The sequence below is a fragment of the Dasypus novemcinctus genome, chromosome 19, assembly GCF_030445035.2.
Source record: "Dasypus novemcinctus isolate mDasNov1 chromosome 19, mDasNov1.1.hap2, whole genome shotgun sequence".
Classification (NCBI taxonomy): Eukaryota; Metazoa; Chordata; class Mammalia; order Cingulata; family Dasypodidae; genus Dasypus; species Dasypus novemcinctus.
Genome location: NC_080691.1, coordinates 53,295,392 through 53,319,781, shown reverse-complemented (window position 1 = coordinate 53,319,781; position 24,390 = coordinate 53,295,392). Strand labels below are relative to the sequence as shown.

Here is a 24,390-nt window from a genome sequence, read left to right as displayed (position 1 = left end):
CATGGGTGTTCCAGAAGGAGAAGAGAAGGGAAAAGGGGCAGAAGGAATATTTGAAAAAATAATGGTAGAAAATTTCCCAACCCTATTGAAGGACATAGATATCCCTGTCCAAGAAGCACAATGTACTCCCATCAGAAAAAATCCAAATAGACAACTCTGAGACACATACTCATCAGAACGGCAAATACCAAAGACAAAGAGAGAATTCTGAGATCATGTGCCGATTTCTCACAAACCATGGAGGCAAGAAGACAGTGGTATATATTTAAGATACTACAAGAGAAAATTCACAGATAAACAGAAACTAAGAGAATTTCTAAGGAAGAGACCAGATTTTCAGGAAATACTAAAGGGTATGCTAGAGCCTGAAAAGAAAAGACAGGAGTGGGGCCTGCAAGAGAGTCTAGACATTAAGAGTATATCAATAAAAGTAACTAAAAGTGTCAAAAGAGTGGTGAAAAAATATATAACAGATAAACGCAAATAGTCAGGAATAAACTTAACCAATGATGTAAAGCACTTAAATTCAGAAAACTGCAACACAACTTAGAAAAAATCAACATGCCATGCTCATGGATTGGAAGACTAAATATCATTAAGATGTCAATTCTACTCAAATTGATACACAGATTTAATTCAATCCCAATAAAAATTCCACCAGCATTAAAGAAAAAGTTGAAAACAAAATCATTAAGTTTATTTGGAAGGTTAAGGAGACTAAATAGCCAGAAACATCATAAAAAGGAAAAGTGAACCTTTATTAAATCATAATATCTACCTATAGTGGTAAAACAGCATGGTACTGGCCTAAAGACAGATACAATAGACCAATGGAACCAAATTTATGGTTCAGAAACAGACCCTCACAGGTATGGTCAAATGATTTTTGACTAGCCTGTCAAACTCACACAGCTCAGGCAGAACAAGCCATTCAACAAACAGTGCTGAAAGAATTGGATATCCATATCTGAAAGAAGGAAAGAGGACCTCTATCTCACACCTTATCCTAAAATTAACTCAAAATGGATCAAAAAACTAAAAATAAAAGCAAGAACTATAAAACTTCTAGAAGAAAGTATTGGAAAATATCTTCAAGACCTGGTGGTAGGTGGTAGATTCTTAAAGGAGATAAGGGGAGGACTGAGTGGACTACTGACGTTTAATGTATGTAGAAGTTTTAATTAGCTTTACTGTAAAAGTATGGAAATGTATAGAGTGGATGGTAACACACAGTGAGTAAGAGCTAGTTTATAAGTGGGGATATGACTGAAAATGGTAGTCTAGTTATGTATATGCCAGATGACAGAATGCTAGAGAATAACCTAGGAACTGGATAGCACAGTAAACCAAGAGGTGGATGGGATTTGTAGTTGATGGTACAGATGCAAAAGTGTTCTTTGTGAGCTAGAGCAAATGTACATCACTACTGCAGGATATTGGGAATGTGGAGAAGCATGGGAAAAATACAGTTGGAGTGACTCATGGAAAGTGGTTAGTAGTAATAATATAATATTCTTGCACCTATGCGAAAGATGTACTGTGCTGATACTGAGGCAGTATGGAAAATGTGACCCAAATGTACACTATGGACATGGTAACAATCAGATGACATTATTTTATCTGTAGCAAATGACATGCCACATTGTGTTGTGTTGATGGAGGGGTGTTGTTTGGGAATTTTGCACATGTGCTGATTGTTTTATATAAGTTTACAATGTCTGTCAGAAAAAAATATATTTAAAAAATAATAATAGGGTGGGTTGGGGGAAAAACACACCAAATGTAAAATAAGGACTATAATTAGTAGTAAGATTTTGACAATATTCTTTCATAATTTGTAACAAATGTCTCATGACAATGCAAGGTGTTGGAAGAGGGTTGTTGATGTATGGGACCCTTGTATGATGTTATGCATGTTTGCTCTGTAAGTTCACAACTTTTACTATATACTTAATTGCTTATGTATGTTTTTATATAAATGATATAAAGATAATAGGATTGGTAGGGGGAAAATACTTTGTTTAGTAGTAATATTTTGACAATGCTCTTTAATCATTAGTTAAAAAGGTTTAACAACAATGTAAGTTCTTGGTGGTAGGGTGAGTTATAAGAGTCCTGTATGATATTATATGTTTGTTTTGTAAGTTCACAACTATTATACACTTATTGTTTATGTATGTTTATGTATGAGTGATATACTTCAATAAATTTTTTAAAAAATTTTACTGGATATAGAATTCTACCTTGACATTTGTTTGCACTGAGGATACTCCACTATTTTCTGGCTTCCCTTGTTGCTAAGCTAAGTCAGCTGTCATCATATATGATACTTCTTTAATGATTTTTCACTACTTTACTTTTTAAATGGTTTTTATGATCTACAGATTATCTCTGGTGTTCTGCTGTCTCACTATGGTATGTCTACGTGGAGATTTCTTTTTATTCTGCTTATAATTAAGTTGAACTTATTGAAGTTGTAGTGTGGTGGTTTGAAGTTGTATGTACCCTGTGAAAAACATACTCTTACATCTAATCGATTCCTGTGGGTATAAACCCCATTGTAAGTAGGATCTTTTGATAAGGTTATTTCAGTTTAGGTATGTCCCACCTCAACCAGGATGGGTCTTAATTCTATTACTGGATCCTTTGTAAGAGAATCAAATTCAGACAGAAAGAGAGAAAGCCACAGAAGCAAGAAGCTGAAATAAATGAAACCTGGAAGAGTAGAAAAACTAGCAGATCCATGTGGCTGATGTGCCAACGATCACTGGCAGCTGCTGGTTTTTGGAAAGAAAGCATTGCCTTGATGATGCCTTGATTTGAACATTTTCCTGGCTCAAACCTGTGAGTGAATAAATTCCCATTTTTAATCCTAAAAAAAAAAAAAGATGACGACATTGGATGAGCACAAAGAAGAATTTCAAAGCATGTATAGAAAAATAGCAGATCTTCTGGGAATGAAAGACACAATAAATGAAAATAAGCACGTTTGAGGAAGCAGAAGAAAGGATTGGTGAGCTTGAAGAAATAGCTTCTGAAAATGAACACAGAAAAGAACAGATGAAGAAAAGAATGGAAAAAATTAAACAAGGTCTCAGGGAACCAAATGACAGCAAGAGACATGCAAACATAAGTGTCATGGGTGCCCCAAAAGGAGAAGGGAAGGGAAAAGGGGCACAAGGAACATTTGAAGAAATAATGGTAGAAAATTTCCCAAACCTATTGGGCATAGATATCCATGTCCAAGAAGCACAACATAGCCCCATTTGAAAAAATCTGAATAGACCAACTGTGAGACACATATTACCAGAATGTCAAATGCCAAAGACAAAGAGAGAATTCTCAGAGCAGAAAGAGAAAAGCAATGCATAACATATAAGGGATACCCAATAAGATTAAATGCTGATTTCTCGCCAGAAACCATGGAGGCAAGAAGACAGTGGTATGATATATTTAAGATACTACAAGGGAAAAACTTCCAGCCAAGAATCTTAAATCCAGCAAGACTGTCTTTGAAAAATGAGGCCAGTTTAGAATATTCACAGATAAACAGAAACTGAGAGAATTTCTAACCAAGAGATCAGATTTTCAGGAAATACTAAAGGGTGTGCTAGAGCCTAAAAAGAAAAGACAGGAGAGAGGGGCCTGCAGGACAGTCTGGAAATGAAGATTATAACAATAAAAGTAACTAAAAGTGTCAAAAGGGTGGTGAAAATAAAATATGACAGATAAAACTCAAATGGGAATAAATTTAATTAATGATGTAAAACACTTGTATTCAGAAAACTCCAACTCAGTGTTAAAAAAAAATTTTTTTAAAGCCCTTAATAACTGGAAGAACATTCCATGCTCATGGATTAAAAGACTAAATATTATTAAGATGTCAATTATACTTAAGTTGATATATAGATTCAAAGCAATTCTGATAAAAATTCCACCAGCATTATTTTTTAAAATTGAAAACATGATTATCCAATTTACTTGGAAATGTAAGGGATCCTGAATAGCCAGAAATATCTTAAAAAGGAAAACTTTCATCTCCAGACTTTAAATTATATTATCTAGCAACAGTGGTAAAAACAGTATGGTACTGGCATAAAGAAAGACACGTAGACGAATGGAACCAAACTGACGGCTCAGGAAAAAACCTTCACATGTACGGGGAAATGATTTTTTTTTAAAGATTTATTTTTTTATTATTTCTCTGCTCTTTTCCCCCACTTCCCCCTCCCATCCCCCAGTTGTCTGCTCTCTGTGCCCATTTGTTGTGTGTTCTTCTTTGGGAATCTGTGTCTCTTTTTGTTGCATCATCTTGCTGCATCAGCTCTCCATGTGTGTGCAGCACCATTCCTGGGTGGGTTGCACTTTTCTCGCACTAGGTGGTTCTATTTACAGGGTGCATTCCTTGCACATGGGGCTTCCCTGCGTGGCACAGCACCCCTGTGTGCATCAGCACTGCACATGGGCCAGCTCATCATATGGGTCAGGAGGCCCTGGGTTTGAACCTTGGACCTACCATGTGGTAGGCAGATGCCCTATCCGTTGGGCCAAATCTGCTTCCCATCAAATGATTTTTGGCTAGCCTGTCAAACCCACACAGCTTGGGCAGAACCAGTCCTTTCAACAAATGGTGCTGAAAGAACTGGGTATGCATAGCCAAAAGAAGTAAAGAGGACCCCTATCTCACACCTTATCCAAAAATTAACTCACAACGGATCAAAAACCTACAAATAAAACCAAGAACCATAAAGCTTCTAGAAGAATTTGTAGGAAAATATCTTCAAGACTTGGTGGTAGGTGGTGGATTCTTAGAGTAACAAGATGGACTACTGATGTTTAATGTATGTAGTACTTTTAATTAGCTTTACTGTAAAAGTTTGGAAATGTATAGAGTGGATGGTAACACATAGTGAATAACAGTTTATAAATGGGAATGTGGCTGAAAATGGTAGTCTAGGTATGTAAATGCCAATTGACAGAATGCTAGAGAATATTCTAGGAACTGAATAGTACAGTAAACCAAGAGGTGGATGAGAATTGTGGTTGATGGTACAGATGCAAGAGTGTCCTTTGTTAGCTGGAGCAAATGTACATCACTATTGCAGGGTGTGGGAATGTGGAGAAACATGGGAAATAGATGACTAGAGTGACCTATGGACTGTGGTTAGCAGTAATAATATAATATTCTTGTATCTATGCTAAGGATGTACTGTGCTGATAATGGGGCAGTATGGAAAAATGTGCCAAATGTACACTGTGGACATGGTAACAACAATCAGATGATATTATCTTATCATTAACAAATGTTCCACCGCAGTGTGGTGTGTTGATAGAGGGGTGTTATTTGGGAATTCTGTATATGTGCATGATTGTTTTGTAAGTTTACAACTTTTGTCATAAAAATATTTTTTAAAAATAATAATAGGACAGTTTGGGGGGAAAATACACCAAATGTAAAATAAGGAATATAATTAGCAGTAAGATTTTGACATATTCTTTCATAATTTGTAACAAACGTCTCACAACAATGCAAGGAGTTGGTGGAGGGTTGATGTATGGGACCCATGTATGATGTTGTAGCAGTTTGATATTATTGATTAATTCCACAAAGAAATAATTGGATTATGTTTGTAAACTGATCTCCTCTGGGCATATTAGATTATATTGGATTCATAGGTTTACTTGATCAATTATGTAAACCTCTTGTGCCAGTAGGTTGTTGAGTCCCCACCTACTAAAGGCTGGGGACTCACAGATCAAAGGCATGGCAAAGGACAGAATTAAGGATTTTTGATGTTGGAGTTTGATGCTGAAGCCTTAAGCTGGAGCCCCAGGAAGTTAGCCCACAGAGGAAAGAGAAGAGAGCCCCAGGAAGGGAGGAACCCAAGAAGCCTGAACTCTCACAGACATCAGCAGCCATCTTGCTTGCTCCAACACGTGAAAACAGACTTTGGTGAGGGAAGTAACTTATGCTTTATGGCCTGATATCTGTAAGCTCCTACCCCAAATAAAATAACCAACCAATTTCTGGTATTTTGCAACAGCAAACCTTTGGCTGACTAATACAGATGCTATGCATGTTTGTTTTGTAAGTTCACAACTTTTACTATATTCTCATTGTTTATCTATGTTCATATATAAATGATATAAAGATAATAATAATAGGGTGGGTGGGGGAAACACTTTTGATTAGTAGCAATATTTTGACAATGCTTTTAAATCATTAGTTAAAAATGTTTAATAATGCAAGGTATTGGTGGTAGGGTGAGGTATGAGAGTCCTGTGTGGTGATATATATGTTTGTTTTGTAAGTTCACAACTATTATTATACACTTATTGTTTATGTATGTTTATGTGTGAGTGATACACTTCAATAATTTTTTTAAAAAGCAAAAACAACAACAAAAATTAATTATGCACTTATATATGTAAATGAATATTCCTGGAGCCCAAATTAGAGAAGCTAAACAGGATGGAAAGGTTATATAGAAATCTAAATAAAGAAATTATTGGAAGAAGAAAGAATTTATACTAAGCTTCTTGACCTACCCTGCCCCTCCCAGGGCATTCTTTTCAAGTAAGCTATGCAGAAGGGCTAGCTAGCTAGGTGTCATAAAATAAGAAAATGTAAGTTTAGCTTACGACTCTGCCTACTAGGCTGGGAAATTAAGGACAGAGGAAATTTTACAGAATAAACCTTTGTTTGCTTAATTTGTCCTATAATTCCCCAATTTAACACTTTTAACAACCTTGGAATGAGAATAATTAATAATCCAACTTCCATTTTCAGTAAGTAAAGAAAAAATCCATGAAAGCAATGGAAAGATTTTTCCAAATTATAATTAAAACAAATAATTATAATATATTCCAAAACCTGGTAGTCAGCAATGCTTTTAAGGTTTTTCACAATTTTAGAATATTATATAAAAGAAGTTTTACCTTCCCATGGAAGAAACAGAGAACAACTCTTGCATAAACTGTAATTGTTCCAATTTTGTTTGGTTTGGATGTAATCAACCTAGGTTTATAGAACACTAATAAAATTAATGTATTTATTATATCTTTAAGATGATGAAAGTTGTAAGTTTGTGTTTAATTAAATTAAGTTAAAGAAGAAAATGTTGCTCTTTCCTAAAGTGAAATGACTAGGTTTCACAGAACAGAATAAGGGATGTAAGACAAGACTTAAATGAATAGGCTATGATGTGGACCATTGACCATGAGGTGCAGCGATGCCCAGAGATGTACTTACCAAATGCAATGGATGTGTCATGATGATGGGAGAGAGTGTTGCTGTGGGGGGGGGGGGGGGGGGAGTGGTGGGGTGGGGGTGGTGGGGTTGAATGGGACCTCATATTTTTTTAATGTAATATTTTTTAAAAATGAATTAAAAATTTAAAAAAAAAAGACTTAAATGAATAAAGTAAATGTCATTGGTTGCCAAGTGTAATTTAAAGATCTTATTTAAAGGTGAAGTAACTAGTCTATGTGGTTATGGTTGGTTATGGGAAGATTGAAAAAGCATTTTCTAAATTGAAGTATTTAAATAGTTAATTGGAAGAAGTCATTATTAAATAGAAACCTGAATTGCTATTAGTAACAAAATTAACATCACAAAAAAGAAACCTGTCAGAGGCCACCTCAATTTGCATATTAAGATGATGGTAGAGGATACTCTTGTTCATGCATATTTTTATTGTCTTTTTTAAAGAGATACATAGATCACAAAAAAATGTTACATTAAAAAATATAAGAGGTTCCCATATACCCCATACCCCATTCCACTACTCCTCCCACATCAACAACCTTGGAAATATATTCTTGATACCAGTGGGAATCTTAGGTTTTCATAAAATAATTAAGAAAGTACAATTTTCCTGGCCTGCCAAAGTAAAATACCTGTTAACATAATCATGGTAAAGGTGCAGAATTAAAAGTGAAGTATTAAAAGTAGTTTAGTTCATTTGGTATTATATATATTGCATTTGAAGTATTTAGAAAGTGTATAAAAATGACTTCTGTGTTGTCAAACTTTCTTGTGCATTTAAACCAAGCCCCTAGTTCCATGCATGGTGCCTCTCCATTTGAGTTATTGGCTAGATAGGTCAATATGACCCCTAAAACAATAAAAGTATCTACCACATCTCCTGGTCATTCTCCTGAAGTAAATGGAAATATGTTGCTGTCTTGGACCCCTGCAGCAGCCAGTGGTGGCTCAATATTGCTAGATTTACAATGGACATTGCCTCCAGAATGGCTCTGTTTCATACTGCCAGAGGATAGTATGTATCAGGCCATTGAAACACTGGTGTCTGCCTTCTTAGCCTTTCTCTAGAATTGTCAGTGCTACATTGTGCTGGCTGTGTGAAGGATACATACAAGTAGATCAGTCATTAGCAGTGTAAAGTGAGTAGAAACTAAACAAACACAATCGGCATTATGGCCTGCTCCCATGCAGAGACATGTATGGCATTGCAAACCTGAAGCTTAGATATATTAACTGGAGCCCAAGAAAAATGTCCATTAATTAGTATTAAGCCCTATACCTATATAGCTGATGAATATGATATCTCCTCTATACTGGATCAAATGCAGAGGGTTATTGAACATGCTAAAAGTCTTGGCAAACTTGATTCATTTTCTAAAGTAGTTGATGAACTTGCCTATAAGATAAAAGAATGGCTCTCTTCAGTACTGTCTTTATTGTGCTTGTCTTGTTATTGCCTATATTGTCTTTGTGAGTTTGTGTCTAGGGCATCTTCCAAAATGAAATGAAGATTTTCCTCACCCCTAATCAGGAGGAAGTAACTACAGAAGATGAAAACTTTGCCCATTCTCACATATGCTGCTACTTTAAACTATCAAGATTAGATTTTCTTTCTTTGTGGAAACAAGGCTTACCTCTCTTTACCTCCCTGTTAGACAGGCTTTTATGCTCACTAGTGTACATTTCCCCTTCCACATCTTATGGACCCACCAATCTAGCCCTCCAAAAATTATCTGTGTTCCTAACATTTCCTGTCTTATACTGCTTTTAGGTCCAATCTCAACCTTTCTCTTTATTCTTCTAATAGGCCTTGTGTTTTTAAATCTCTAACCAAGTTTATCTCTTCCCAGATGAACACTTTACAAAGCAAATTAATGACCATGAGAGGATTCCAGCCAGTTCCAACCAATGTCCCAAGTTCACTTCTCCTCAGCCTCAATAGAATAGCCAGAGAGTTTCACACCTGTCAGGCAGGGATGACTGCCCCTAACCAGCAGGAAGCAGCTGCATAAAAATGACCATAGACTTTCTGCTCCCCCTTAAGAATAAGGGTGAAAACCCTCTGAGAGGGAAGGTGAGGCAGGCTAGAAGAGGGACCCAAGGGGAAGTGGGGTGCCATAGGAAAGTACTAAGTCAATAAGGATAAAAGAGTCAGTTCTGTATAAAACTCCTACTCATGTGTGTCCGTCTTTGCCTGTGCCTGACAGCAGAAAGTCCCCACCAATAATGTAGAAGTCAATCACCCAAAACCAAATACCTGAAGACAATATAATGAGTAGCCAATTTGTACCCCTACCCCTGACCCCACTCAGTGTCAGGCCAACAGACACTCAGAACCAATGAACACGTTGTTTCCAATTCTTCTTTTGCATACTCAGAACCAATCGGAATATTGCAATTCACAAGTCTTCATTTATATGGAGGAAGGAAAGGAGGGGTGGCGGGTCTTAAATAAGGTCACAGTGCCAGCCCCAATGCCCTTCTTTTCCTTGAAGACATCTGCACCCCTGTCTTGGATCTGTACTTTCTCTTTCTTTAGCTTAACAATAAACTCTTTACTTGCTTAAATAAATAATTTTCTATAACATGGCCAAGAACCTGGAAACCAAACACAGGCAACAAAATGCTGGAAAAAGATATTCCATGCATTAGCAATTTTTTTAAAAAGCTGATGTAGTGTAAATATCAGATAAAATAGATTTAAATGCCAAACTGTTATAAGAGATTATTTAGGATACAATATATTAATAAAAAGTACAATTCTCCAAAAGAAATTATAAATATTTATATACCTAAGTGTCCAAATATACATGAGATACACATTGGCAAAATTGATGGGAGACATAATTATCTCTACAATAATAGTTGGAGACTTCAACACTCCACTTTCAGCATTAAATAGAATGTCTGGACAGAGGATAAATAAGGAAAGTGAGAATCTGAATAATATGATAAATGAACTAGATCTAATAGACATTTATGGAAAATTACACCCAAACACAATATGACACATATTCTTCTCAGTTGCTCATGGATCTTTCTCCAGGAATACACCATGTATTAGTCAGCCAAAAGGGGTGTTGCTGCAAAGTACCAGAAATCTGTTGACTTTTATAAAGGGTATTTATTTGGGGTAAAAGCTTACAGTTCCAAGACCCTAAAGAGTCCAACTCAAGGTTGATTTTGCACCCAAAGTCATTTGCCATGTGTTGAAGCAAGATGGCAGGTGATGTCTGTGAGTGTTCAGCCTTCCTCTTTCTCTTAAGGTTCCATGGGCCCAGTTTCATCTGATTGCAGCTATAAGCTGGAGGGCTCATTTCTTTCAAGCTCATATGCTCCATTCTCTGTTCTCTTCAGCTACAAACTATCAGGTGAATGGCTCATGTATTAGTCAGTGTTCTCTAAGGAAACAGAATCAACAAGAGATATCTGTCAATAATAAGATATTCTATCAGAGTCTCTCATGTGACCATGGGACAAGTCCAGGTTCCATAGGCAGGCTGCAACCAGGAGCTCCAATGAAAGTCCAGTGAAGGCCCTTGATGAGTTTGGGGAGACGTTGGCTGTCCAAAGATGAGCAAGGAAATTCTCACTCAATACTGGAATCACTTCCCCTTTTAAGGCATTCAACTGATTGGTAAAGCATCACTCATTGCTGATGGCAATCTCCCTGACAGATGTTAATTGTAATCAGCTATCTATGATTTACCACTGCAGTGAAGCCAATGGTGACTAAAGTCCATAAATGCCCTTGTATTACAGTTAGCCCAGTGCTTGCTTCATCAAACAACTGGGAACAAATACCTGGCTGAGTTGACATATTAGCCTAACCATCACAGCTCATATCTCTTTCTGGGCCTCAGAATCAAAGCTCTCTCCTCTGTCATGTCTATGGAGCTCTCTTTCTCCGTGTGTATCATCTTCTTCTGTCTTCTTGATTAAGTGTCCATTTATATAGTCCACCATGGGGGTAAGGACTCAACCCTTGATGCCCTAATGATGTGGTCAAATCAAAAGCCCTAATCTTGATTTAATCAAGAAAATGTAAAGCCTTTGTATTTAGAGCAAAAGGTATCATACCCAGAGAAAAAGACCAATTTACAAACATAATCAATATCTCTTTTTGGAACTCATAAATAATAACAAACTGCCACAGACCTTATGTTAGGACGTAAGTCAAATCTCAATGAATTTAAAAATATTGCAATTATACAAAACACTTTCTCTGATCAAAATGGAATCAGGTTAGAAATTAAAAATAGGCAGGAAAAGAAAATCCACAAGTATGTGGAGATTTAACATGCTGTTGATATAACGCACTGTGCATGAGTTGAGGGGCTCCTATTGCACTGGCAAAATAAGCTAGAGGATGTGCAGCTGCAGCAGCAGCAGAGGCTATGAAGAGGATGGGGGTGAGTGCCAGGGCAGCCACAGGCAGGGAATGCAAGTTGGTTGGCACAAGGGCCTGGACTTGGCTGCCCCAGCCATCACCATAGTGCTGGTCCCATAAAACCACATGCCAGTGGGGAGGAGCAACCACTGCGGTGCCTGGTATGGTCCCCTCTTAAGGGCGCAGGCCAGGCACTGGCAGGGTGCAGGAGCAGGGAAAAAAGCACTGGTATAGGCTCTCCGGACTACTGCTGGGCTGCGTGGAGCTGCAGGTGAAGAAATGGCAACAGCTCAGTGGGTGGAGGGGTGGGGCCTGGCTCAGCTCAGCATTCTGCTCAGGCTCCTGGGGGCCTTGGGCCTTGCCCTGCACTGAGCCACTTCTGAGCTGAAGCATATGAGTCCCTAGCTCTGCTCCAGCCCCAATGGCAGCCAGCCTGGGCCAGGGAATGCACCTTAGGTAGACAGTACACTCAGTGATGGTGAAGGGCACAGCTCTGGCAACAAGCATGGTTCTGGACTACAGCCTGTGGGACAGGAACTTTCTCTTTGTGGGAGTCATGACCACCAAAAATACCTATGGGTCCCTGCCATGGCTGCCTACAGAACATGGTCCAAGACAATTCCTGGGAGAGTTGAAATCTTCTCCGGTGAAGGCTCAGACACCTTGATAGTAATATTCAGGGGCATGGACGACTCCTCCATGAAACAGAAGAAGTCCTTTATGATGCTCGATTATATGCATGACCACTACCTGGAATGAATGGTTAATGAGAGCAATGGGCATATACATCAAAGGAGATTATCTGGAAAATTTCCTGAGGAGTTTCAAGAGCAGTGAACTGCTCTTTCTTGGGCAGACAGGACTTGGCATCATGGAAGAAAAGGGGAAACTGGCACTACAGCCTAGCGAGAACTTCAGCATGGGACTGTCCAGCTTGATCATGAGGCAGGAGTGCTTTGGAGGATGGTGACACACACCGGAAAACATCTGTAGAAATGTGCACCACCCACAAGGATGTGGAGGTAGGGCAATTCATCTGGGGGTTTGCAAGTGAAGCCAGCTAGTAAGATAAGAAATCAATAGATGGATCTGGAACTGGCAAGAAGTCCACAAGGACATCAATAACCCCCAAGACTGCTGCTCAAAGGCCCCCACACACAAGATTCTGCTGTCCAGAACAAGATTTCCTCCAGAAGCCAGGAGAAGCCCTGGATATTCCCCACGGACTTTATCATTGGGTCCTCCTGGGGAACTGATGGGTGGGGTAATCAATCAAAACAGCAAACATCTAGAACTCCTCCCCTGCCATTAGCAAAGGGGTAGAATAATTAATGGTTCAAAAACCAAGCACAAGGCCTGAACTCGTTCTCTCTCACCTTTGTTCCTGCCTCTGCACCCTGCTCTCGCCATTTTTCCCCTGCCATGGTCACCATACAAGTAAAACCTGGGCATTTATAATCTACAGTGGGGAATTGTAGTTTGTAAATCAGCCCATTTTATCACTTTTCAGCCCCTTCCTCTCTATCTGGGAACCATGATCTGTTATTTTCTCCCATTTCTCTTCCCTCCCCACCTTAATAAATTACTGGCCTAACTCACCCAACATGCTCTTGAAATTCATTTCTGCAGCATACTCAAGAACCTAGACAAAATCCAATAACACGAGGGTGCAGTGTGTCCAGTCTTAGGAGATGCAGCAACTTTTTTATGAGAATTATGAACAAAAGATAAAAAGTTACATTAGAAATCTCCATAACAGTAAAATTCACCTAGCAATTATATTTCTCCCCAACAAAAACCACCCTACAATACCAGTTTCATAGCTATATGTTTAGTTGCAAGATAGCCCTGCTGCCCAGCCAAAAGCAAACCTTATGGTGAGAGTCAGAAACAGAAAACAGAAAGGAACTTAGAGGGCTTCTAAGTATGTCTGGATTTACAGGCTCTGGATACCAAATTTTAGACTCATTGCTAAATCCCTATTTGGAGCTTTAAGGGGGAAGAAAATTATTGCTTAGAATGAACCTTAGAATGTTCTCTGACATTTCAAGAGCTTAAGGATAAATTTCTCTCAGGCCCAGTCCTAAGATACCACACCTAATGAAAGGATTTGCATTGTTTGTATATGAATGACAAGGCATTGCATTGGGAGTATTAGTACAAGAATTTGGAGGAAACATCCAGCTGGTTGTTTACTTATCAAAGCAGCTTGACTCTGTAGCCCAAGGATGGCCAGCTTGCTTGCAAGCTGTAGCTGCCACTTGTGATCTTCTACAGGAATCAGAGAAGTTCACATTGAGCTCTTCCATCTGAGTTTTCACACCACACTATGTTCTTATTATACTAGAACGAAAAGGGGATCAAAGGTTAACCATGGACAATTTGAGCAAATATCAAACCATTTTATTAAACAAAGCAAAGGTCACACTGAAAACTATAGATAAACTCAACCAGGGCACCTTACTACCCAAATTTAATGAAATTTAATGAAAGGGCAGAATGGAAAACTCCCAGACGTGATTGTGTACAACTTCTTGATGAAGTATACTCTAGCTGTCCAGGATTGACTGACATCCCACTCTCACACCCAGACTTGTAATTGCTCTCTGATGGGAGCAGTTAGATGAATCATGGAAAGCACAAGTAGTCAGAGACTACTGACTATTTCAGTAGTCACTCTCACTGAAATACTAGAAGCAGAACATTTGCTCTCAGGATCTTCAGCACAAAGAGCTAAATTAATTGCTCTAAGAGTCCTGCAATTGAGGGCAAGACAAAAAGCAAATATATATACTCTAGATATGCTTTTGCCATCCTGCATGACCATGGAGCTATTCGGAAAGAGTGTGGTTTGCTAACCACTACAAATGAATATATTAAACATACAGATTTAGTCTTGCAACTGCTAGATGCAGTTTTACATTGGAAAGAATTGGTGGTCATCCACTGTAAAGGACATCAATCTAATAATAGCAAAGAAACTACATACAATAAGCTAGCAAATAAGGCTGTGAAGAAAGCAGTCAAGAGGGAAACCCCTTCTGCAACTCTAGACATGTTTTAGCCAAAATCCACAGGTACCTCACAGTGAATGGGGACCTGAGCTTGAAAGTATTGGGAAACTTAATATTCAGAAAAAAACTTGGCAAGGGCAAAAGAGTGGGGATTTACAAATTTAACAGAACAAGGACTGAGGAAGGCTAGATTAGGAATCAATAGATGGATCTGGAACCTGGCAGAAAAACTGCTACCATTAAACATGTAGCCATGTATACCCCACAAGATGGCTGCTGGAAGAACCTTGTGAGAAACCCCACTGGGAATGAGATTTCCTCTGGAATCAAGGAGAAACACCAGATATTCTCAAGGGGCCTTATCATTGGGCCCTCCTAAGGGATTGAGGGGTGGTGTAATCAATCAAAGCTGGGATTCCACATTAGCAAAGGGGCAGAATAATTAATGGTTTATAAAGTAAGTGCCAAATCCAAATCAGCCCTTTTGCCCTTGCCCTGTTCTAGTCATGTTTTTCCCCTCTTCCCTTTTCTCCCCCTGCCTGGATCATCATACAGGTAAACCTGGGGATTTATAATCTGTAGTGGAGAACTGTAGTCTGTGAATCAGCCCTCTTTATCTCTTTTCAGCCCCTTTCCTCTCTACTTGGGACCCATAATCTTGTATTTTCTCCCATTTCTCTTCTCTCCATGCCTTACTAAATTACTGGCTTGCACTTAAAATTCATTTTTTGCAGCTTAGCCAAGAACTTAGAGAAAAGCTGGCAACAGAATAGTTAGAAAGTAGAAATGAACATGATGATATGCATAAAATTCTTGTTCGAGAAGGACTCCTTAAACCCATCATAACATACTTTCACCAAATTACTCATTATGGATGTGAAACTCTGTATAAATGGATTGGTTTCTGGTGGGGCCCAATTTATGCCAAACCATTCAAAATACAACTGATCAATGTGTGACTTACACTCAAGTAAATTCATGACACCACCCAAAAGTTCCCCCATTAACAAAACAAGGGCCCCCTCTCAATTTAGAGGTGGAGTAGGCATCATTATCCCAGGGTCCTCGGATGGAGGAATAAAATATGGATTAGAGAGGACTTATTGGTATTCTGCTATAGAATTATTGTGACTTTAGCACTGAAAGAAATTATATCATTGTTGTGGCAACAGTGGACATGGGAGTTGCTGAGGGCAGGGAGAGGAAAAAAGAGGTGTGATATGGCAGCATTTTGGGGACATGGAGTTGTCCAGAATGATACTGCACGGACAGATGCGATATTACCCTAGTAGCAAAGCCAAACAAAGACACCACAAGAAAGGAAAGTTACAGATCACTCACTCTAATGAACCTAGATGCAAAAATCCTCAAAAAAATGCCTACTATTCATATTTAACAACTCATCAAATGAATTATACACCAGGGTCAAGTGGATTTCATTCCTGGTATGCAAGAATGGTTCAACATAAAATCTATCAATGTAACACACCACATAAACAGACTGAAGTAAAAAATTCACAAGATCCTATCTATAGATGCAGAAAAAGCATTTGACAAAATACAGCACCCTTTCTTGATTAAAAACCCTGCAAAAGATAGGAATAGAAGGAAACTTTCTGACATGATAAAGGGTATATATGAAAAACCCATAGCTAACATCATTTACAATAGTGAAATAGTAAAATCTTTCCCTCTAAGATCAGGAGCAAGACAAGGATGCCCACCATCAACCATTCTATTTAACATTGTGATAGAAGTACTTGCTTGAGCACTGAGGCAAGAACCAGGTATAAAAGGGATCCATATACAAAAGGAAGAAGTCAAAATTTCCCTATTTGCAGATGACATGATCCTATATATAGAAAGCCCTGAGAAGGCTACAACAAAGCTTCTAGAACTTATAAATGAGTTCAGTAAAGTCACAGGGTATAAGATCAATGCACAAAAATCAGTAGCATTTCTGTACACTGATGATGAGCAATCTGAGGAAGAAATCAAGAAACAAATATCATTTACAATAGTAAATTAAAAAATCAAATACCTAGGAATAAGTTTAACTAAAGATATAAAAGAATCATACACAGAAAACTACACAACACTGTTCAAGGAAATCAAAGAAGACCTAAATAAATGGAAGAATAATCACTCTTCATGGATAGGAAGACTAAATATCATTAAGATGTATATTCTACCCAAACTCATCTACAGATTTAATGCAATCCCAATAAAAATTAACACAGAATTTTTGTAAAAGATTTATTTTTCATTTATTTTTCTTCCCCCCACCACCACCAGTTGTCTGTTCTTCCTTGTCCATTTGCTCTTCTGTGACTGCTTCTATCCTTATCAGCAGCACCAGGAATCTGTGTTTCTTTTCTTGTTGTTGTGGTTGTTGCATCATCTTGCTGTGTCAGCTCTCCGTGTGTGTGACACCATTCCTAGGCAGGTTGCACTTCCTTTCGCGCTGGGCGGCTCTCCTTACAGGATGCACTCCTTGTGGGTGGGGCTCCCCTACGTGGGAGACACCCCTGTGTGGCATGGCACTCCTTGCGTGCGTCAGCACTGTGCATGGGCCAGCTACACACAGGTCAAGGAGGCCCAGGGTTTGAACCACGAACCTCCCATGTGGTAAGCAGACGCCCTATCCATTGGGCTAAGTCTGCTTCCCCAGAATTTTTTAAATGAACTAGAAAAACTTACTATAAAATTTATTTGGAAAGAGACCTGAAATAGCCAAAGACATATTGAAAAAAAAAAATGAAATTCATGGAACCACATTACCTGACTTCAAAACATACTACAAAGCTACAGTGGTCAAAATGGCATGGTGTTGAACAAGGATAGACATACTGACCAATGGAAACGAACTGAGAGTTCTGATATAGATCCTCGCATATACAGTTATTTGATATTTGCCAAGGCCATTAAGCCCACTCAACTGGGAGAGAATGGCCTCTTCTACAAATGGTGCTTGGACAACTACATATCCACAAAAAAAGAATGAAAGAGGATTACCATCTCACACCTTATATAAAAATCAACTCAATATAGAGCAAAAACCTAAATATAAAAGCCAAGACCATAAAGATTTTGGAAAAGTAGGGAAGCATCGACAGGACTTCATAATAGGAAATACCTTCATGAATTTCACACCTAAAGCATGAGCAGCAAAAGAAAAAAATACATATATGGGACCTCCTCAAAATTAAAGCCTTTTGCACCTCACAAGTGTTTGTCAACTAGTAAAAAGACAGTCTACCAAATGGGAGAAAATATATATCTGATGGGAGACAAATATCCTGCATATATAAAGAAATCCTGTATCTTGAAAATAAAAAGACAAACAACCCATTTAAAAAATAGGCATGTGATTTGGACAGTTGTTTCTCCAAAGAAGAAATACAAATGGCTAAAAAGCACATGAAAAGATGCGTACAATCACTATCTATTATGGAAATGCAAATCAAAATTACAATGAGATACTATTTTATACCATTAGACTGGTAGCTATTAAAAAACAGAAGACTACAAGTGTTGGAGAGGATGTGGAAGAATGGGAACACTCATCCACTGCTGGTGGGAATGCAGAAGGATCCAGCCATTCTGGAGGACAGGTTGGTGGTTCCTCAAAAAACTAGCTATAGATTTGCCATATGACCCAGCAATTAGACTGCTGTGTATAAACCCAGAAGAACTGAAAACAAGGACAGAAATCAATATATGCACACCAATGTTCATAGCGGCATTATTCACCATTGTCAAAAGTTGGAATCAGCCCAAATGCCCATCAACCAATGAATGGATAAACAAAATGTGGTATATGCGTACAATGGAATACTACTCAGCTGTAAGAAGGAATTCAGTCCTGACACATGGGATTACATGGATGAATCTTGAGGACCTTCGGCTGAATGAAGCAAGCCAGGCATTGAAGGACAAATACTACATGACCTGTGTGATATGAAATAATCAAATCAAGTTGTCTGAGAGAGCTAGAGACTGAAATTACAGGAAATTCGGGAGAGAAGAAGATTGTGAGCTCATGCCTACATGAATGAAATCTATCATAAAGTGGAGGTAAGTAGTTGGGCAGGGAAGGGATAAGATGGGGGCATAGGGATACTACTGGGTGGGGCTTTGCAGGCTTGATGGGGTAGGGTTGGAAGTATGGGTCAGATGGTCCAAGGAATTGGAGGGAGGATTGGGGGAGCAGATGAACAAAGGTGATTGTCAGGTGTCAGGTTGAAACTATAATGTTGAGAAAACTCTTTAGAAAATATAATAAGAAGGGTTACTTGTTTAAGGTGCTTAATGGGGGACATACGGCACAGGAGTAGGCTTCTAGGGAGTGTGTGAGTGCTCATCTTGTCATAGTGTGTTATATCACTGGGTGGAGACCCATACAGTGAGTAGGAAGGTGTACCCTCATTCTGGGGAGGCCTGATGTTTTCAAACAGAGGAAAGAGTGTCTCTCAACAGCATGGGTGGTTTCCCAATGGGAGAGGACAGTCTAGTGTGTCAAACCCTCAGCATTGGTGCAAGTATCTATGAATCTGGTCCTTCAAGCAGTGAAGCTTGGTTGTCACTGCACGCCCTTATGGGAGAGGGAGTGAGGAATAGAATAGATGGAAGAGGGGGTAACTGAGGGCGATGGTAGTGTTCCACAAGATTGTGCAAAGATGGATATAGGCTATGTTAAATTTCACCAAAAATTTATAAAAGTGTATATTATAAAATGTAAACCATAATGTAAACCATAATGTAACTAAAAATTTAGAAATGTGTACAGTCTAAAACAGAAACCATAATGTAAACCAAAATGGAACCATGTTTGATAGCTATGTTTCAATATCTGTATATCAGCTGTAGCAAATATAACATGAACATGTAAAAACATCATTGCTGAGGAAGGGGGAAAGGGGTTTGATGTTGGATAAATGGAAGTCCCCTATATTGTATATGTGACTACTATGATCTAAAACTTTTATGAAGACATTAAAAATTAAAAAGAAAAAGGATGTAGACACTGAGGAAAGAATGGAAGAGACTGCTTTGCCGCTGTACATAGAGAGCAACACCTATTAGAGTGATGAAAGGCAAAATGTCAAAACAAAGTTTTATGATATTTTTCATTTTTTAATACCCCAATTTATTACTTTATTTTTTCTAAATTAGTATGTATTCTATTTCTAATCTTAAAACCTATTGTTACTATTTCATTTTCCTACTAATCTGATCTGGCAATATATTAGGGTTCATTTTTTAAGAAGTTTTGGATCACAGAGGGTTCAACTATGGCAGGGGAGGAACATTGGTGTGGGGTGTCATTGATGGGGGAACACATGGTTGGGAGCGAATTCTCTAGGGCATGTATATAGGGTACACAAAAATGTTCAGATATTCATTGGGTAAGGTCATATAGGTAGAGATATAAATGACAACTGAGGGAGAGCTGAGTTCCTAGCCAGGGATGCTCTGTCACATTCCCCAATGGAACAGCAATAATCCCCCAAGTGTTGGGCAAAGACCAGTGAAGAAGGATGGTCCAATGAAGGGCCCTTGATATTGATGACTATGCTTAGGAGCCTGTGTGACTGAATTTCAACTAGCTCTACTGAAATTTAAATAGAGCTGCAGGGTACCTAAGAGTTATCTCCTGAGAGCCTCCATGTTGCTCAAATGTGGCCACACTCTAAGCCAAACTCAGTATGTAAATGCATTACCTTCCCCCAGTGTGGGACATGGCTCCCAGGGACAAGCCTCCCTGCTGATGAGAGATTACTATCAATCACCATCTGGTGATGCAACTAGAAAAAGACCTGGAATAAAAGGGGGAAATAGTAAAGACAAATGAGCTTATGGCTAAGAGACTTTAAAATAAGTCAGAAGGTTATCAGAGGGGTTGGGCTTATGCACATTTCAGCAGGATCCCAGAGATGACAAAGTATAAAAAACCCAGGTACTGGTGGTCCTAAGGGCTACAGAGACACACAGGTCTATGGTCATAGCAGAAGGCTCTGGAGTTCAGTGCCTTGCTAGTGGGCCCTACTTTGGAATTTGTGTTTCTGAGAGTGGTGGAGTTGGAATCAGATGTGACTTTTCTACACATGCCTCTTCTGTCACTTTTACTGAACCTGTGGTTGGTGCTGGGGTTGGTGTATACTCAGGTGACTTTAATCTCTGGACTGGCCATGTGCCAGCTGGGCCCTGAGCCTCAGCAGAGTTGCGACACCTACTCTTTTGTTTCATTGGACTTACCCAGGTCAGCTAACTGGGAGGAGGAGATGGTCAACCATCACACCAGGGAACCAAGAATTGCAACAACTGCAGACAGAATTACATCCATCAGACATATGGGATCTAAGCCCCCTCTCAATTTAGAAATGGAGTGGATATGACCATCCCAGGATCCACAGGATGGAGGAATAAAATATGTATTAGAGTGGACTTACTGGTATTCTACTATAGAACTATTGTGACTCTAGCAATGGAAAAACTTAAATCATTGATGTGGAGACACTGGCCATGGCAGTTGCTGAGGGCAGGGAGAGGGAAGAGAAGATGTGACGTGGGGGCATTTTTGGGACTTGGAATTATCCTAAATGATATTGCCTTGACAGATGTAGGACATTATATATCCCTGCCATAACCCAATGAATGGACTGGTAGAGAGTATAAACTACAATATAAACTATAATCTATGCAGTGCAGCAGTGCTCCAAAATGTATTCACCAAGTGCAATGAATGTGCCACAATGACGAAAGAGGTTGTTGATGTGGGAGGAATGGGGGAGGTGGGGTGTGGGGTATATGGGAACCTCTTATATTTTTAATGTAGCATTTTTTGTGATATATGTATCTTTTTTTTTACAAAGATAAGAAAATTTTTAAAATTTTATAGTGTAAGAATGGAAGGGTAAAAGACCAAGATGACATCATTTAAGTGTGCACTCATCACCTTTCTCACCAAAACCACTGCATGGGCACAAGATCCTGCCCAACTGAACTGTTTTGGAAACCACAGAGCAGGAGGCTTCAGGGTATCAATCTGGAGAAAGCTAAACAAAGATAAATTGCTCAAGGTATAACCCTCAGTTTCTAGGCTCTGAGGCTAGAAACTGTGAGACAGGAAGGCTAAGCCCCACCCATAAGGCAATAAGCTGCTCTGAGCCCTGACTCCCAGGGGCCACCCAGTGGGAAGGAGCATTCTCCAAGTGTTCTTTGAGAGCAGGATGATTCTGGCAAATGCTGGAGAGGGGTTTTCTTTCTGTGGGTTCATTTAGCTGGACCCCATTTGAGCTTTTTAGACCATAAAAGCTGGTTTGATGTGGCACCAGGAAGAGTGGAGAGGTGAATATGCTGAGGCAGTCTGATTTACTGAGCCAACCTGGGAGAGAGGAACCTGGCCTGGGCAAGGGTGGAATCAGGCAACTCACCAGTCCATGCAGAAAACTATCAAAATATTAATGCCTGTAAGGGAGGCAGGCAGTAGGAAGCACCTAATAAGCTTCCAAGAGGGTATGTAGGGTCTACTGGGAGAATGGAGTGGTTTAGAAGATTGTTGAGAGTCTTTTTTTCTACAGTGAATTCTGTCACCAGTGTCCCATTTGATTTTCAAAAGTGAACTCAACCTGACCCAAATAAATGAGGGGGGATTCCATCCCACAGGTTATGAAGTCCTGTTGCTCTGGGAGAGAAAACAATAAGAACAGAAAGGGAAGAGGGACAAACCTGACTGAGGGAAACTGACTAGTAGCTTCCTGAAGACTAACTGACCCAAAGAGAAAGTTTAGCTCAGTGGAGAAGTTTCTGCCTTGAATATACGAGGTCCTTGTTCAATTTCCAGTTCCTCTTAGAGCAATGATCCAAGAGGATATCAAACAGCCAGCTGATACTTTAGGCCAGGAAAAACATAGCCATTTTATTTGTGCTACCTTTGTTTGGGTTTCTTATTTTTCCTAAAAGAGAAGGTTACTTTTTTGAAAAATTAACTTGCTCACTAAAATCCACTTCAAAATGTGCAGAGGGAAAGCTGCAGGGTAATCAATTGATGAACACCTGCACCCTGAGAAGTTCCACAAGGGCCCAAGATGGAAGGCTGTTCTTCCTTAGTGTTTGTTTAACTACTTGCTTATGTGGTTGGGTTTTTGTTGTTGTTGTTGTTGTTTGTTTTCTTGTTTTTCCTTCCTCTTTCTTCCCCATCTCCTCCCCCCTTTTTTTTAATTTGATGCTGCTGGCTTCTTTCTTATTTGCTGTGCTTCTGCCTCTGTGATTTCCCCATTTCTGTGTATTCCAATTTTGTCTACCAAAGTGATCTCTCTTCCTTTCTTCATCTTCCTATCTTCCACTTTCACGCATTATTCTTACATCCCACCTCTCTGTTTACCCCTCATTTTTTCCAGTTTATATTTCAAACTCATCTATTCTGTTTTCTTTCATTAATTTTCATTTGTCCTTTCTTTTCTCTTTCCCTGTCTCCTCATCATTCTGACCTTTTAATTCATTCTATATATGTTTTCTCTATTTGGATTCCCATTTCATGGTAGGTATTCCACTTCATTATTCCTATTACTATACACTACTTACATGAACTACATACTCATTTACCTAGGATTTATACAGTTCCTCTTCTAACTTTTACTATTTTTACTACTATTATCCTTTTTTCTTTTCTTGCCTCTTTCACTTTCCCTGGCCCTAATCTTTTTTCCTTCAGGGAATATAAAAACTAGCAAGGAAACAGAACAAGAAGAACAAAACGCCAAAGAGAAAACTTAACACAAACACACAAATACACACACACACAAAGCAGCTAAATAAAACCCTGGAGTAGAAAGAGAAGCTAATCAACAGAATAAACCCATCAAGATAAAAAGATGACAAGACAGCAACAAAAAATTATAAAACACACCAAGAAACAGGAAGACATGGCCCAGTCCAATGAACAAATTAAAAACCGGAAGAGATACAGACCATTGAACAAAAAAGTCAAAGTTGTCCAAACAAATATCATGGACCAATTTAATGAAGTAAAGGAAGAGATAAGGATATTAAGAAGACACTGGGGGAAGTGAATTTAGCCCAACAGAAGCAGTGTCTGCCTACCACATGGTAGCTCCAAGGTTCAAACCCAGGGCCTCCTGACCCGTGTGATGAGCTGACCCATGCACAGTGCTGATGCATACAAGGAGTGCAATGCCAAGCAGGGGTGTCCCCCACATAGGGGAGCCCCACGCGCAAGGAGTGCACCCCATAAGGAGAGCCGCCAAGCATGAAAAAAGTGCAGCTTCCCCAGGAACGGTGCCCATACATGGAGAGCTGATGCAGCAAAATGACGCAACAAAACAAGACACAGATTCCAGGTGCCACTGACAAAAAAAACAAGCAGAAAAAGAAGATCACACAGCAAATGGACACAGAAAGCAGACAACTGGGGGAGGGGATGGGAGAGAAATAAAAAATAAATAAATCTTTAAAAAAAAGATGACACTGGGAGAATATAATAAAGAAATTGTAAACATATATAAAAAGATAATGGGTATGATAGTGATGAAAGGCACATTCCAATAAGTCAAGAATACACTGGAAGCACATAACAACAGATATGAACAGGTTGAGGAAAGAATTAGTGATGTGGAAGCCAACACATCTGAAATCAAACAGATAGTAGAACAGAGAGAGAAAAAGATAGAAAAAAGTCCATCAGGGAATTAGGGATT

The 24,390-nt window shown here is 39.0% G+C and overlaps 1 protein-coding gene across 6 annotated transcripts in view; it reads right to left on the bottom strand.

Annotated features, from left to right (window-relative positions):
- Positions 1 to 24,390, bottom strand: part of LOC101418574 (zinc finger protein 596-like) — a 265,118-nt gene that overhangs the window by 217,011 nt on the left and 23,717 nt on the right. For 2 of the 6 annotated variants that reach the window (XM_058281888.2, XM_058281887.2), the window contains exon 3: positions 13,854 to 14,000. The exons of the other annotated variants lie outside the window; for them this stretch is intronic. The gene's annotated coding sequence lies outside the window, so the exon portion shown is untranslated. The remainder of the gene's footprint in view (positions 1 to 13,853; positions 14,001 to 24,390) is intronic. 6 annotated transcript variants of the gene reach the window in all.